Raw genomic sequence first — 15,200 nt, 5'->3', positions numbered from 1 at the left:
AGTAAGAACAGAGTGTAAAGGTTGAATTAGCAGAGCAATTGCACAGCAATCCTCAAAACATAATAGGAAACATAAGAGTTCAAAAGATGACAAATTGTCGGGGCATCTCTCGCTGGCTCATCTGTGACCAGGACAGCAAGTCTTTGTAGTGTATCGAAAGCTATGGTATCCAGAGTAATGTTGGCATACCCCCACGTAGGACGAACCACATCCAACAGGAGTAACTGTCAACACAAGAGGAAGCTGTCTGAAAGTGATGTCCAGGTATTAACCTGGACATAAAACCATAGCATCGCAACTCACTGCAGAATTAAGTGCAAACCTCAACTCTCCTGTTTCCACCAAAACTGTTTGTCAGGAGCTCCACAGATTTAATATTTATGGTCAGGCTGCTATAGCCAAACCTTGGTCACTCGTGCCAATGCCAAATGTCTGTTTCATTGGTGCCATCTACAGATGCACCGATTGCAATTTTTAGTGTCACTGGACCCTTTTCAAATTTCCAGATTTCTCGGAAGTAGAAGTCATCATAGTTGGGTAAACATCTATAGTGGTGAATGAGAGACTAGGCTACATTAAATATTTTTTGTGTTCCCATTTGCTCACATAGCAAAAGAAAAGCTGTATAATAGTGTTCTAACAACTTTCAAAAAGAGTAAAAAAAAAATAGAGAGAGATCGATTGATTGACACCCTCACAACAGCAGCGTTTACATTTTTGGGGTAATTCGATGCAAAGGTAGGCTAACATATTACAAAGTAGTAGTGTTATAAATGTATAATTTTTTTTTAAATATTTTTATGTATGTAATTGAAAATATAAAAAATTATCTATTATTTTGATGACCGTTAAAATGTGTGGCAAAAAGGTCCCTTCGGTTTTGTTTTGTTTTTTTGTTTAGTTTCATGTTTTCAACTAAAAGAAAACCCTTAAAATATAAAATGTAAGCTTGTTGTGTATATTGCCTAATTGTAAGCTTGTTCAGAAATTGTGACAAAAACTTAATGAATAAAAAAATAAGTCTTGTTAAACATTTAAATAAACACATTTTTTTTTTTATTAGCCCAAATATTCTAATACAATATTTTGGAAAAATGTCCATACAGTAGCCTGGCTCCGCCCTCCTATGTACTGCTCAATTTTCATTTACCTTTAGTACGTCGTCTGGGTTTGCGGTATATCCACGGGTTTTCTCCGGCCAATTTTTTAACGGTCGAATCAGTGAACAGAGGGAGTGGCTGAGAACGATGACGTTGAGGTCGTGCGCTAGTTTGAGTTCTACTTTTGTAACGACCAAACATTAGCGATTGGTTATGGCAGATCCAATAGTTTTAAACAGAGTACCCGCCTTCAAAGAAGTTAACGCTTGTCAATAGGGAGTGGCCAGACTCTCTGTAATAATGAAATGTACGAGAGTCTGGTAGGACCAGGCTACATACCTAGTGCCAACAGTGCAAATCTTGGGCTGTGGACAATGTGAAATATGTATTGTTCTCTAACAAGTCCACCTTCACTGTCTGTCCCACATCCGTGGGAGTTACGGGTTGGAGAAGCCCCAAAGAGGCTTAACACCCAGAGACTGTTGCTTGCCCAGATTGCAGCACAAGGGTGGGTCAGTCATGGCAATATCAATATCAATAGTCAATATCATGGCACTCCCTACTATGCTACACTGCCAAGGACTACCAAACCATTCTGGAGGAACATGTGCACCTAATGGTTCAAACATTGTACTCTGAAGGGGTTGCCATGTATCAGCATGATAACGCACCAATACACACAGGAAGACTTGTGACCGAATGGTTTGATGAACATGAAAGTGAAGTTGACCACGTCCCATGGCCTGCACAGTCACTAGATCTAAATATTTTTGAGACATTTTGGTAGAGCAAGTCAAAAAATGTTTTTCTCCACCAGCATCACATGGCCTGTCCACTGTTCTGGAAGAGGAATGGCTCAAAATCCCTCTGGCCAAAATCCCTTCTCTGGCCATTCCCAAGACTATTGGGCTGTATGCACAGCTGCACTACTTTCTGAACTTTAGCCAGCTCCTTTGTTTCCTGTCTGCCATTATTGGACAAACGGATTAATCCAGGTATGTCTGATTATTGTTGTTGGTCAGGCAACAATTTACAAAACAGCCAAACTGGATTAATCAGTTTGTCCAATAATGGCAGAAAGGAAACAAAGGAGCTGGCTAAAGTTCAGAAAGTAGTGTAGCTGTGCATAAAGTCCATTGATGCTGTATTGGCCGCAAAGGGATGCCCTACACCAGGGGTGCCCAGTCCTGCTCCTGCCGTTCGACTGTCCTGCACAGTTTATCTCCAACCCTAATCAACACACCTGCCTTTAATTTTCAAGTGATCCTGAAGACCTTAATTGGTTGCTTCAGGTGTGTTTGATTAGGGTTGGAGATGAAGTGTGCAGGACAGTCGATTGGCAGGAACAGAATTGGGACATGTACCTCCCTTGTACATGTACAATATAAAAATATATATATTTGCTAGAAATCTTGCAATAAAAGTTCATTTTCAGGGCTCCAGACTACGACCAAAATTGTCGACATATGCAACCATTTTTTGAGAATGTGCGAGATAAAATTTAACATGGTCGCATTTGTGCGAGTGCACTCAATCGGTGTCTGCCTACTTGCACTTGCATTAAAGTCGACATGAAATCAAAATTTACACCATTTACTTTGTTAGCGCATATTACTAGTCTTGTGGTGAACAATTCATCTGTACAAATTAATACACAGAAAATGTTTATGCCGTGGTAATGTTTAAACAAAATCTGAAAAGTTATTTCCGGTCTGGAATGACGTTCCTTTTCTGATGACTGCTTGGGTTGAAGCTTAACCACTCCCCTCAAACCGTCAAACGCTTGAGCAGCAGTGAAGTGGGGTCCAGTGAAGCGCCGAGTCTATTGTTGCTGTGCTGCTCACGCTAAATTAAAGTGAAAGCACAATTTTGATGGACAAAATAAATGATTTCCCAGAAAAAGTGCTCAAAATGCACAGAATAAACATGTCTAGAGTGTTTTAACAAGAATTGGAAACTTTCTTTTCATTTCAAAATCTGCCAAACTTCCAATACTACTTCTGAATAGGATATCTACTTCATAAATTGTAAGAAAATGTTAAAAATAATGGTTCAGGTCACTCAAACAACATATGGAAATGGGGCGCCCTTATATGGGCAGTAATGTCAACTAGTGAAAAAGTTTGGTACTGCGCCCAAACAAAATCTCACTGAAAGCTTATTTTTTGAGATATCAACCTAAAATTTGAAACACAACTTGTTCAGATTTTTGCCTAGAGTCCACCAGGTTTTGAAAATATATATTTTATATAAAATATGAATAATACAATTTTTGACGTTGTACATTTTCATAAACTCAAACTTCTATAACTTTTTTCTGTTTAACTTAATTTATTTAACTTCTACAAAAATCTGCCAAATGTCTTCTTAAAAACAAGACCAATCTTACATCTATATTCCAAAGCATTCTTGAATTACAACAATTTAAGTTCGGAATGTGCATTTTCATGTCTATAAAAAAAAAAGGGGAGCGCTTGATAAGGGGTTAAAAAATAAAATAATTACAAATATTTATAGAAGATTTTCCCATTGTTTTTAATTATTCAGTTTAGGTGAAAGTATGGTGTACTATAAAAAAACTAAAGTAAACTATGGATATAATAATATAAAAAATTATTTAAATTTGAATTATTTACAAGTGTAATCTAACAAATTAGAATTTTGTGGTATTTTAAATAGTTCTGAATTTGAAATTTAACAAATTGAATTTTGTTATGGCTGAATTTTAGACATGTATTTTCAAACAGCTATTTTTTTGTTCTGAATTCTTAAACTGCAAATATTCAGTTTAAAACAAAATACCGATTCAAGTTTTCAAGATAAAGAAGAAATTCAGAACTTCAAATTCAGTTTTCTAAAATTCAAACCACGGAAAATGCAGATCTTACAGAAAGTAGGGCACAGGTCGGGCACAGGTCATCCACAGGGAAGAGTAAAGGATCTCAGAAAAGTCGAACAGAGTATTTTGGCTGCACTGCAGTAGTTTTCTGCCGCAAACGTAGTGGTGGTTCAAGAGAATCCGTGTATCTTTCGTTCAGTCGTTTTTTAATTTAATATTAAGAGTAGAAAAATTAGAAAACCGCTTGCATAGATTTCTAATATTCTAATAATAATAGTGCTTGTTTACACAATTCAAATTCAAATCATTTTGTCATTAGCTCCATTGTAAACTAGCCAGAAAATATGATATATAAACTTTGAGTTATTATGTAATACACAGACAGGTAGCTTATCTTGCTGCTGCTTGCACGCGTCTGCAGCTTCAGTGACGATGTAGTGGTGAAAAGACAAAGATTGCAAAAGGTTCCCAATAAACACATACAAACAAGAACACACATTTTGATTTACAACAAATTAGTAGTAGATTTAGAATACAAGTTAGGGATGGGACGGTATGAAAATTTCATATCACGATTATAGTGACCAAAATTATTGTGATTATCAATATTATCACGGTTTTGTTAAAACGAGATGAAAGTGTTCGAAAAGAACTGATGCTCACACTGAAAACATTTCAACAAGTTTTATATTTGAAAATCAACAAACAACGAATAAAACAAGCAGCTCTATGCACTTTTTAAAGCAAGATTCTATTCTTGCTTAAAAAGGCTTAAGGCATTTCCTTCCTTATAATGACGTCGTCAAAGCAACGCATTATAACACAGCGCTCATCCATGCATCACAATGGGAGCGCACTCTCGTTTCATTCAAATACAACTTGCCGTCTTGCGTCTCCGTTTTTGAGTGTATTGAAAATTGAATCAGAGTTGATTTATTGTTTACAGAGATTGGTAATATTGTTGTGATCATCTTGTCTGGACGATTGTTTTGTAACGTTACGCTGTGGGCTACAAAATGGATTTATATAATAAAGTAAGATTTAAAACATTAATCTAAATTCAATATGTCCCCGTAATTATGTGGTTAAAAAAATCTGTGTAATAAGTGTACAATGAATCTATTATTATCCCTTAAATGTCACTCTTAATAATAGTCTTGTTTAAACTTGTTCGTTCGTCTTTGGCTCAAAGCCACTTACTGCAAACTTTTCTTCGCGGAAGCTTCACGTTTATTTCAAGTGAGTGAGATAAAATATTTAAACTCAAAACAACATTTTGTACGTTACCCAATTATTTCCCAGACGTAGTTTTGGTATTGAGGTCAAAGTTAACATGCCTTGCGTTCGCTATACAACAGTGGGTGATGGGCACACAAGACGACTCAGCAGATTTGAAGTGTTTCTGTTGCAGCGACTTTTTGTTCTGCAGACAGGGTGACCATCCTCTATTACGTTTCCCTCGGGACTTTTGTAAAAGCCAAAATATGACCACAACTCAGATTTGGTCCTCTTATAAGGCTTAAAAAAATCTCCCGAGCACGGTCACTGCCATCCACCATTCCTTCTCGAATAAAAAAAACAACAACATTGCGCGCTGCGCCCGCGTCAGACTGTTGCTGGCTGGACAGGATTTATAGTGAGTTATTAAAATCGCGATAATCAAAAACATAAAACAATTATAATGATAATTCAATTTTAGACAATAATACTAACCGTCAGTACATTTTATCGTGAAACCGGTAATCGTCCCATCCCTAAATGAGTGGTTGTGTGTGTATGTGTGTGCTTGTGACAGATTGTGTTTAGATGCATTTCAGGCTTATTCAAACCTCATCTGAGTATATATTTGCATATGGGTGTGTGCTTGCAAAGCGTATGTCGTTTCATCATGGCTAGATAGAAGTGAGTTTCACTTCTGTGAAAAAAAAAAAAAAAGTACAGTCTAACAACAGAACTGAGAGTAAGAATGGAAACAGGGCCTGCCCTGACCTCTTGCTCTTGCTCTTGATCTCACCATATCAGCTTTAAAAACAGTTACAAAACACAAATGGACAAGAGTTAGCAGAAGCTCAAGCTGACAAAGCAAAGAGACTGATCAAATCTACAACAAAAGGAAGAGTTGAAAATTTTTAAAGCACTCAATCCAACTGCAGTAAAATAATTCTCAGCAGGATGTTTCACAGTTCAAAAAGAACATTTGACCACAGAGTCGTCCACCCTGGTTGTGGGAAGCAGATTACACACAGAGTCTGAGTTTCGTTTCACAGAATGAGCTGTTCAGATCAGTTTCAATTCTCCAGTGCAGCCTGTTGTGTCCTCCAATAGAGCACAAGCAGCGTGTAGTTTACTCTTGGTACTGTCAGCCAATCAGAGAGCAGACTGTCGCTATAGGAAACCCTTCACTATGAGCCCATGCAACAAAACAATTTTCACTGTTGCTGTTGTGGGCTGACTGACTTACACAACACACATACTGAGATCACACAATCACTTACTTTTAAGAGGAAATATATTTTAAAAGCCCCACTAAAATCTCTTTGCTGAGAGCAAAAACCTTAAACAGGTTCATTTAAAAAAATTAACTGATCCAAATGTTTGCAAAGTTGGCATGACAATTTTCTAAATGCATGCTTAGTGACCTAAATGTGAACAATTCTGTGCAGAGGTTTAATTTCTTTAAAATACATTCTTCCCATAACTGGACCTTCCAATGAGACTTCTGTCCACTAACGTATGCCGGAAATCCCATTATAAGTCTGCTTTAACTCCGCCCCTATAAGCTCACATTCATCTCCTTAAATTTTTAGTCCAAAGCCCACATCTCAACATTAAAATCAACAACCTGTGCAAAGAGCCAAATGCCCAGACTACATTGTTTTCCATTAATCCATTACACTCTGATGTAGGTTGCAACATGGAAGAAAAGATCCGTCTCTACTTCTGTTTTATTGTGACTACAACAAACAATGAACAACAGTGTTAGCCTAATTTATACATATTTCACCAGGAAAGGAAGTTGTACGCATATGGGTTTTTTTTAGTGACAATGACTCTCTGTGGTAAAATAAGACTTGTCAGTGTCACGTTGGTGATGATTGTAATCACTTTTTTGGTCATTAGTGGGCTTAGATCAAGACTGCTGTTACTAGTCTTTCCTTTCTGGACGTCACCTCCAGAAGTTCCCAGGGCCTGGAACTAATGTCTAAAAATGGGGGAATTGGGTGGGGGTAGCACACGTGGCACAATCAGATGCAATACTATTGGCAGCTGATTTATTACAAAACTGACCTTTGACAATTACTTTAACGGGTAGTTAAGGGCACAGATAGTCATAGTTACAAATACCGTTCAAAAGTTTGTGGAAAGCAATAAGGCCTAGCTCTTTTATTCAGCAAAAGACAACTACAGCCTTGGTGGGACAACTTTTGAACAAAAGTGTATAAAAATGAGCATCTTAAAATTGGCATAATGCATTGTAAGATATAATGAGGGTAGATTATAATGGTGTCACCGGCCATTCTAACAATGAGCGTGAACAATGGGAACGACGCTCGAAACAGCTGACGGGCCAGTGCTTCATCTTCATGGAAGTTTAAACCTTGACAAGAAGACGTGAAAGGAAGCTCATTTCGTTACTCGAAAGCCCAGTAGGCCGAGTCATAAAAATACTAATACAGCGCGTGAGCGCGCTAATACTAAGCTGACCTCTCTTTCACGTCTTCTCTTGCACATGAATGGCCAAATTTACACCAAATTATGTAAAAAAAATAGCAAGTATCCAAGTAAAGTCATGTCTTAAGTGTACGTAAACAGTTGAGTAAGTAAATGCATATGTACAGTATTAGTATATTAGATTTGTGCATTCGCTCTTAAAGTGACAGCAGTCTAATAATCCTGCTGCTGTTTGTATTTTTAATGTTAATCAAACAACAAAGGACATGGAAAAAAAACTCACTGAATAACTTTTGTAACTTTAATAAGGAATAATTAATAAACATGTTTAATTCATACAGTGAAGAAGACTATGCAGTTATTTTACATTTGCTTGCTTTATTCAATTTCTGGGTTCCACTTTAAACATTCTACTAACTATAAGTAACTTTGCAACTACTTGTCAACTAACTCAGAGTATTAGTAGACCATAGAAGAATGTCAATAGACTGTTAGGTTATGGTTAGGTGTTTAATAAGTTGACAAGTTTCTTGTAGTCCATAGAATATCTGGGGACCATCAAAATAAAATGTTAGCAAACATTAAGCAGATCGTCTACTAATAATCTAATGACAGTTAGTTGACATGTAGGCCTAGTTGAAAAGTTATAGTTAGTAGAATGTCTAAAGTGGACAATCTAAATAAAGAGTTAGCCTACCTTGTTCTATTGTATTTATTTGTGCTTTTAATTTGATTATTCTTATTTTATTACTAACTGTTTACTTGTCTTTAATAATGTTTTAAATTTATATTAGGCTGGTAGTTTTAGAATTGTTCATTTTCACTTAGTAAAAAGTTAGTTTTAGACCCTGTTTTGAACCCTTAGCCTAATTGTTAAATACACAGTGCTGTACATATGCTGTACAAACTAGACCAAAAGACCCGCTCATTATTTCGAGCCAAGGGGATATTTTTAACCAACAAGTTTATTTTTAATTCAGCAGTCTATCTTTAACAGAAGTTCAACAAACGTGGAAGGAGAGCACATCTTGCGACATACCTGACCCACTTTTAGAAATGACTAAATTCACCCACCTTTTACAAACCTTTTATGAGTTTTATTTTGCTGCTGCATTGCATTACGAAGGAAAACTATTTACTTGGTCATGTAATAGCGAGCAAAATCCTCTGGCAAACAAAAGTTAAAGCAGTAAGCTGTAATCCCACTTATATATGCGCACACTGTCAGAGAGACCGTTTCTCAGTGCTGTCTGAGAGATGCGATTAGGCCTACATGAAGCCGCTGCTCATAAAGCTTGAGAACTTTTTGCTGACTAATTGGACTTGAACAGTTAAATACACATACTTCAAAGTGACCATGTCTTTGCAAGTAAACAGTCATTTATGTCTTAAGCGAACATAAACAGTTGAGAAACGAAACACACAAGCATATTGGATCCGTGAAGTCGGTCTTAAAGTAGGGATGCATGATATATCGGCCACCATATCCGTATCGGTCAATACATGTTCATTTTTAATTTATGGTTATTGGCCCAATGAGAAAATTTGGCCGATATATTACAGCTGATAACTGGATTATTTTCTCCAGTTGAAACACTTCAGATGGGCACTGTTCGCCATGATGGTTTTGAATTGCTTGAATTATGATTGGAATCACTTAAAAAAAGGAAAATACAGTTAAGTGCAACTTGCTCTCATATAGGCTACATAGGGCTGTGACGGTATGGCATTTTTTCCTACCGCGGTGAAGAAGCAACAAATCTCGCGGTTTGGCGGTTAACCGTCAACCACTCTACTACCGTCAACCTCAATATATCAGTTAGGCTATCGGCTTTCAAATTTTAAGAATTATCGTTTCAGCCAAGATTTTCATATCGGTGCTAGGGGTGGGCGCTGTACCGGTATGAACGTGACTACCGGTATTATGTTGTGCCATGATATGGATTTTGCGATACCGAGGATACCTTTAGATATTCATAAATAAAAATGTTGCAGAATTGTTTTGTTCAATTTGGTACTCTATACAACTTTTAACACTACTGATGACGATACAGAATCGAGGCTGAACTGATCGTTTAACCTTTTCCTCTACTGTGTCCAACTCACATGATGCACAGGCATTAATAATCAAACACGGAGAACATGGTAACAGTCCAAGTTAATAGAGCACAAACCCGCCTCAAACACACAACAGCAATAAAGTACGTACATGCAACTGCAGTTTGCGAACTCGTGAGATTTAACAATAGAAACTGCAAAAGTGAACAAGATGAGCGAACACGCAGAAAGTCATGTTGAAAAGCACAAGGAAGAATTGGTTAAAAAGAAGGGGGACTCCTCGGTCGTATGGAACTGGTTTGGTTTCAAAATCTCAGACATCGACCAACGAACAATACTATGCAATTTTTTGTAGTCAAAGGTGGAAACACCAGCAATCTCTTTAATCATTTGAAAACCATGCATGTCCGCAAACCCAAATGTGTGCAACAGATATTCGAAGACGGCTCCCACTTAGAAATTAATAAAGTCTTCATTCGCTGCCGGTACTCATTATGACAAGACGAGCAAAAAGTGGAAAGACATAAGTGCATTCAGGCCTACCTCATGTTGCACGTTTGCACTTGAGAAAAACAACGGCACAATAAAAAAAAAGACTTTTCAGGTCTATGTCCAATGAATTCCCTCACCTTTTGCTAGTTACCGGTATATAGGGTTAAAATACATATAATATAGATATCGTCCAGACAGTGAAAATTACCGTAATCGGTGCATTTAAATAATAGCATCCAATGCTGTCATTATTAATGTTCATCAAACAACAACAAAAAGAGAAAATCTCTCACTGCTCTTGACTGAATCACTTTTGTAACTTTAATAAGAAACAAATATATAATTTACACAGTGAAGACTATGCAGTGTTTATTTTTATACATTTGATTATTTTTGATACAATTTATTTCTTTTTTTTCTAGTGCTTGAAGGTTTTCAGATAGGTCTATTTCATTTGTGACTGTTCTATTATAGTTTGCTTTCCTATATGATTGCAATTACCGGTAGTTTCTTTGTTCTTTCTTTATACCCGTTTAATTGTCTTCAGTAAGCTTGAAATTGTTTTTTACTTCAGCATATTAGCCTAGTTATTTTGTGATATTGAAAATAGTGGCAAGAATTCTGAAATTTTAAATGGTATTTTTGACATTTAGTAAATTGATATAAAAACCTAATTTAAAGCATACATGCTATAATTATAATAATGAAATCAAATAACTTCGATATCGTGATATATATATGGTTTTGGTCATGTGGCCCACCCCTAGAGCTCACCTAACAACAAATGTCAATCAGTCAGGGCCAAAATTACATTGTAATTAATACTCATCATGTCATGACACAGTTAGTGAACTGAGCCGATGGCGATGACAAAGGAAACTTTCAAAGGAGAAAAACTTTCTTTGGTCATGTAGTGCATCTCGTAAGTGTTTCAGTGGCAGCGAGGCATTACAAACTGTCTCATACTAGTAAAGAGAGGATGATACATTTATAATCTGCCCTCTTCATCCCAGATTGTTTGTATGGCCCAGCGAGAACTCTACAAGTTATACTGGATAAGTACCTCACCAAAATGTGGTGCCTTTCACATTTCTATTTTGAGGTCGCGTCAACTTGACCAATTTGATACTGAGAACCAAACAAACAGTGCTTACTTCTGTGTGAAACGTACAGATGGTCAATAGGTTCTTTGAGGGTGCAGATGCCAAAACATTGCCTTATTTTGACTGAAGCTCCATGTTGAACTCTTATCTAGATGTGTATTTGATACTGTTCTGTGATGAATCAGTAACATTCAAGCTGTTACATAAGTTCAAAGTGTACCCACCCAACTCCGAGTCTGACTCAAGTCTGCCCAAAACCTCCCTGGTACATTCAACGGGGCAAAGCATAAACAAGTGTCAATTTCATGTTGCTAGGCAGAGCATGGCCTGCTGTCAGTTGAGCAAGTAAAGTCAGTCTGTTGCTTTGCAGCCTCAATGCTCAGCAGACCATGACAAACCACATTCAAACTAAACCTGATCACACGTTAAACGCAATCAGTCATTCGATATGTGTTAACAGCTCAGTTCCTCGCCCATTTCAAACCTCTAGCCTACATCTGGTGTAAAAAGACCACTGACTTGGACATTGCATGGACCAAAAAAAAAAAACACGGGTTTGAAACGACCCGATTTGAAGGGGTGAGTAAATGACGATAGAATATACATTTGAGTGAACTACCCCTTTAAGCGGACTGCAGTAGGTAAGCATTTGATCTGGGTAAAACGAATACAAGTTTACCAACAGCAACAGCCAAGCAAGCTTTTAAGATTCAAATGTCAATTCAGATTCCAAACATTCTGCCACTGGTCTAAAAACAAGAGCAACACATTCTGACATCATCCCGTTCATTTCGACCACCCTGGGAAAGTGCTCTTGTGACGAGGGTGAATTCTTGCTGAGTGGTCTAATCGTGTGTGAGGGTGTCTGGGACAGTCATTCCTCTGTCTAGCACATGACACTATAGATATAAAAAGAAGGTGCATTCCTATTACTTATGAATGGGACAAACTGCAACGCGCAAAATGGCGGAATACGTCCCGCCTTCTAAATAAAAGAGCCAATCGCTGATTGGTAAAGTCATTGCGTTTGCAGTTGCTGTTAAAAGCTAAGGTTCCCATAGTAACCAGAGACTCCTTAGTTGGTCTGGCCTGAAAAATAAGCTTTGTAAAGCTATTTGAGCATCAGAAACAACATTTATGGGCCAGTTCATGTCAGATTTAGTTATTTGATTAAATGTTATTTAATCGTGAATCGTGATTTCGGCAAGCAGATCTCAGGATAACCCCATTCAAAAAGATAAGACTGGATGCCCGAAATAGATGCCAGGAGGCGTTGCAAATAACGCTGCAGAGTGAACAGACTTTCCTTGAAAGGGACTTTGATGACACTCTCACAACTCCAAATCCTGCTGCTAGTGACAGAATCAGTAAAAGACTGAAAGCCTCTCAGGGAAACCCCATGTGCTGGCACTAAAGGATGGTTTTTGATTACATAGCCCCCTTCAACCAACTTTCAATGCCTCCCTCATGCCCCATGGTAACGGGTTAAACTAATGACAGAGATAGATGAATATGTCTGACCTCAAGTGCACATAACAGAGCTAAAAATAGGAAAAGCATCAGCCAGAAGGAACCTTGCTTAAGGTTTTGTAATGAATAAAACAACAAGCTACTATATTACAAAAACCAGCATGCAGTGATAAACCTCTGAGAATCCTTATGAGAAAATGATATAGGCTAATTCCCAATTCTTTAAAGTTTCGACAGATCAACAACTATTCAAAGACATGAAGTCAGGCCACCATCTGTTTAGCAACACCTACTGAAAGCAAATCAGCATCTTTGTGAAAAAAAAATAAAAAAAAGATATAGGCTATATAATTTGCATTGATTCGGTGCTCTTCAAGAAGAGACCAGTGCACTGAATTGATCCTTCACTTATAAAAAAAACACAAAGACCCAACATATAAAGTTCAGCAGCAGTACAACTGAGCGTGGAGAGAGGATTTCCCCTCTCCTCTCACTGCAGCATAGCTGTCAGGCAGATGAAGGGATCGCAGCTCACTCTGATTGGCCAGAAGCACTGTGACATCACAGAGACGGGGATCGTGTGTCAGCTGGGAGGGGGAGCATTTGTTTTGGGTAGAGCAGGCCCAGGAAGGAACTTACTCAACACACAGAGAATATAAACACAGAAAAATCTCTCCACACACACAGATTCAGACACCCATAAACCATCTGTCTCTCTTCTCACACCTCCGAACAGAACAGCGAATAGGATTATAGTGGGAAATTAGCCTCCAACTAAGACATACACAAACTATTTCTATGATGTTAGAAATATTCTGTGCTGATGGAAGCACATTTCACATCCTGGGTTTATAAAAACCACAACAAATGATTCCTCTACAAAACAAGATTAAAATATGTAAGGCATCTCAGACATGCGCTCCAAATACAAAACTGTAGTGTGAGCCGATCTGCGTGTAAATCTGATCTGTACATTGACGCATGTCTATAAGACGGAGCTGACAGGAGTTCATTCATCAACATTCATCATTCATCAACAGTGAAGAGAGAGTCAGGTGAGAAGGTCTATAAGGTGAACTCTAGAATATTAATCACAAAAGAATGCACTTATGCGAGCGAACACTATATAAATATGGATAAGGCTTGTCAGCTGTACTTTGCTCTGGGCTCCACAAGCTGCTGCACATATCACAAAGCAGGGCCATCAGCACTTTAAAAAAAACCTACCAAACCACCACCACACCTAATTCGAACAGCACACCACTACACAAACTACAAAACACAATCCAGCACTACTTCCACATGCTTCGTTCATACAGTTTGACAATTGACCTCTCTGGCACACTGGAAGATGTGCTTATGGACATTTAATGCCCTTAATAAAGTACTGCCATTTAAACCTAATTTAATGTTTTTTTTGGTTTAGGGAAAATGTGGTTTGAGAGCATGATGATGATTTTCTTTTAATCAGTCCATACAGAGATAGTTCACCAAAATAAGAGTTCCATCATCATTTACTTTCATTCATTTTCAGAACACAAATTAAAATATTTTTAATTCTCACATTATTATTGTCCATCCATTCAAAGTTCAACGTTTTAAAAGTAAATCCATATGTTAAGCAATCCACCATGTTTGCTTGGTACACGAGAACAACCTCATTAGTGCTCCATGTAGTGGGCTGACGCTGCTCAATGCCTAATGAATAAAGCCTAAATGAAACGGTTATCAAAATGATCGTGTTGTGTTCAATTCATATAGATTACTTTTATGATGTCTTTTCACACTTTTTGAAGAGTGAAAAATGTGGTAACATGGATTACTGTGGATGGACAACAACAATGAGAGAATATTAAAAATATGTTCATTTGTGTTCCAAAGATGAACAGAAGACTAACGGGTTTGAAAAGACATGATGGGGGTAAATTATGACAGAATTTTAATTTTTTGGGTGAACTACAGTTTTGAAGCAGTTTAATTCATATCAAAAACAGATAATCTTAGTAATGACAGCAATAAAAACATGGAAAGGAGTCTGTCATCATGATGACTTATGATCGTTGAGTAACCAGAGTGTGAAGTGCAAGCAAGGTGTATATTATTGACCGATTGAGTGACTGGGAGGAAGATAACAATTAGTATACAGCAACTCTATGTAATTCATTGTACATACAGTAATTCACAGTACAGTACTGAAGACTTTCAGAACATAAGAAGATATTTTGAGAACTGCCTCAGCGTTTGTTTAAAAAGACCAAATAATGTGATTAAATAATGACAGTTTCGTTTTTGGGTGAACTCTCTCTTTAAGACTAAGTTGACTTAGAGAGAGTTTGTGCTACTCGTAATTGTACAAGTATTCGGGCACTAGAGGACCGTCAAGGCAGGGAGCAGCTGACAAGCCAGCGCAGGTCATTTAAATGGAAGGGTTGCAAGGATACTCTAGACATGCCAAATATGGAGAAG

At 37.5% G+C, this 15,200-nt stretch overlaps 1 protein-coding gene across 2 annotated transcripts in view; it reads right to left on the bottom strand.

The window, feature by feature from the left end:
- Positions 1-15,200, bottom strand: part of tent4b (terminal nucleotidyltransferase 4B) — a 38,430-nt gene that overhangs the window by 21,995 nt on the left and 1,235 nt on the right. The gene's annotated exons all lie outside the window — the stretch shown is intronic.

This window comes from Phoxinus phoxinus (genome assembly GCF_949152265.1).
Source record: "Phoxinus phoxinus genome assembly, chromosome: 2".
Lineage (NCBI taxonomy): Eukaryota > Metazoa > Chordata > Actinopteri > Cypriniformes > Leuciscidae > Phoxinus > Phoxinus phoxinus.
The sequence above is the reverse complement of the archived record's forward strand: the minus strand, read 5'-3'. Positions and strand labels throughout refer to the sequence as shown.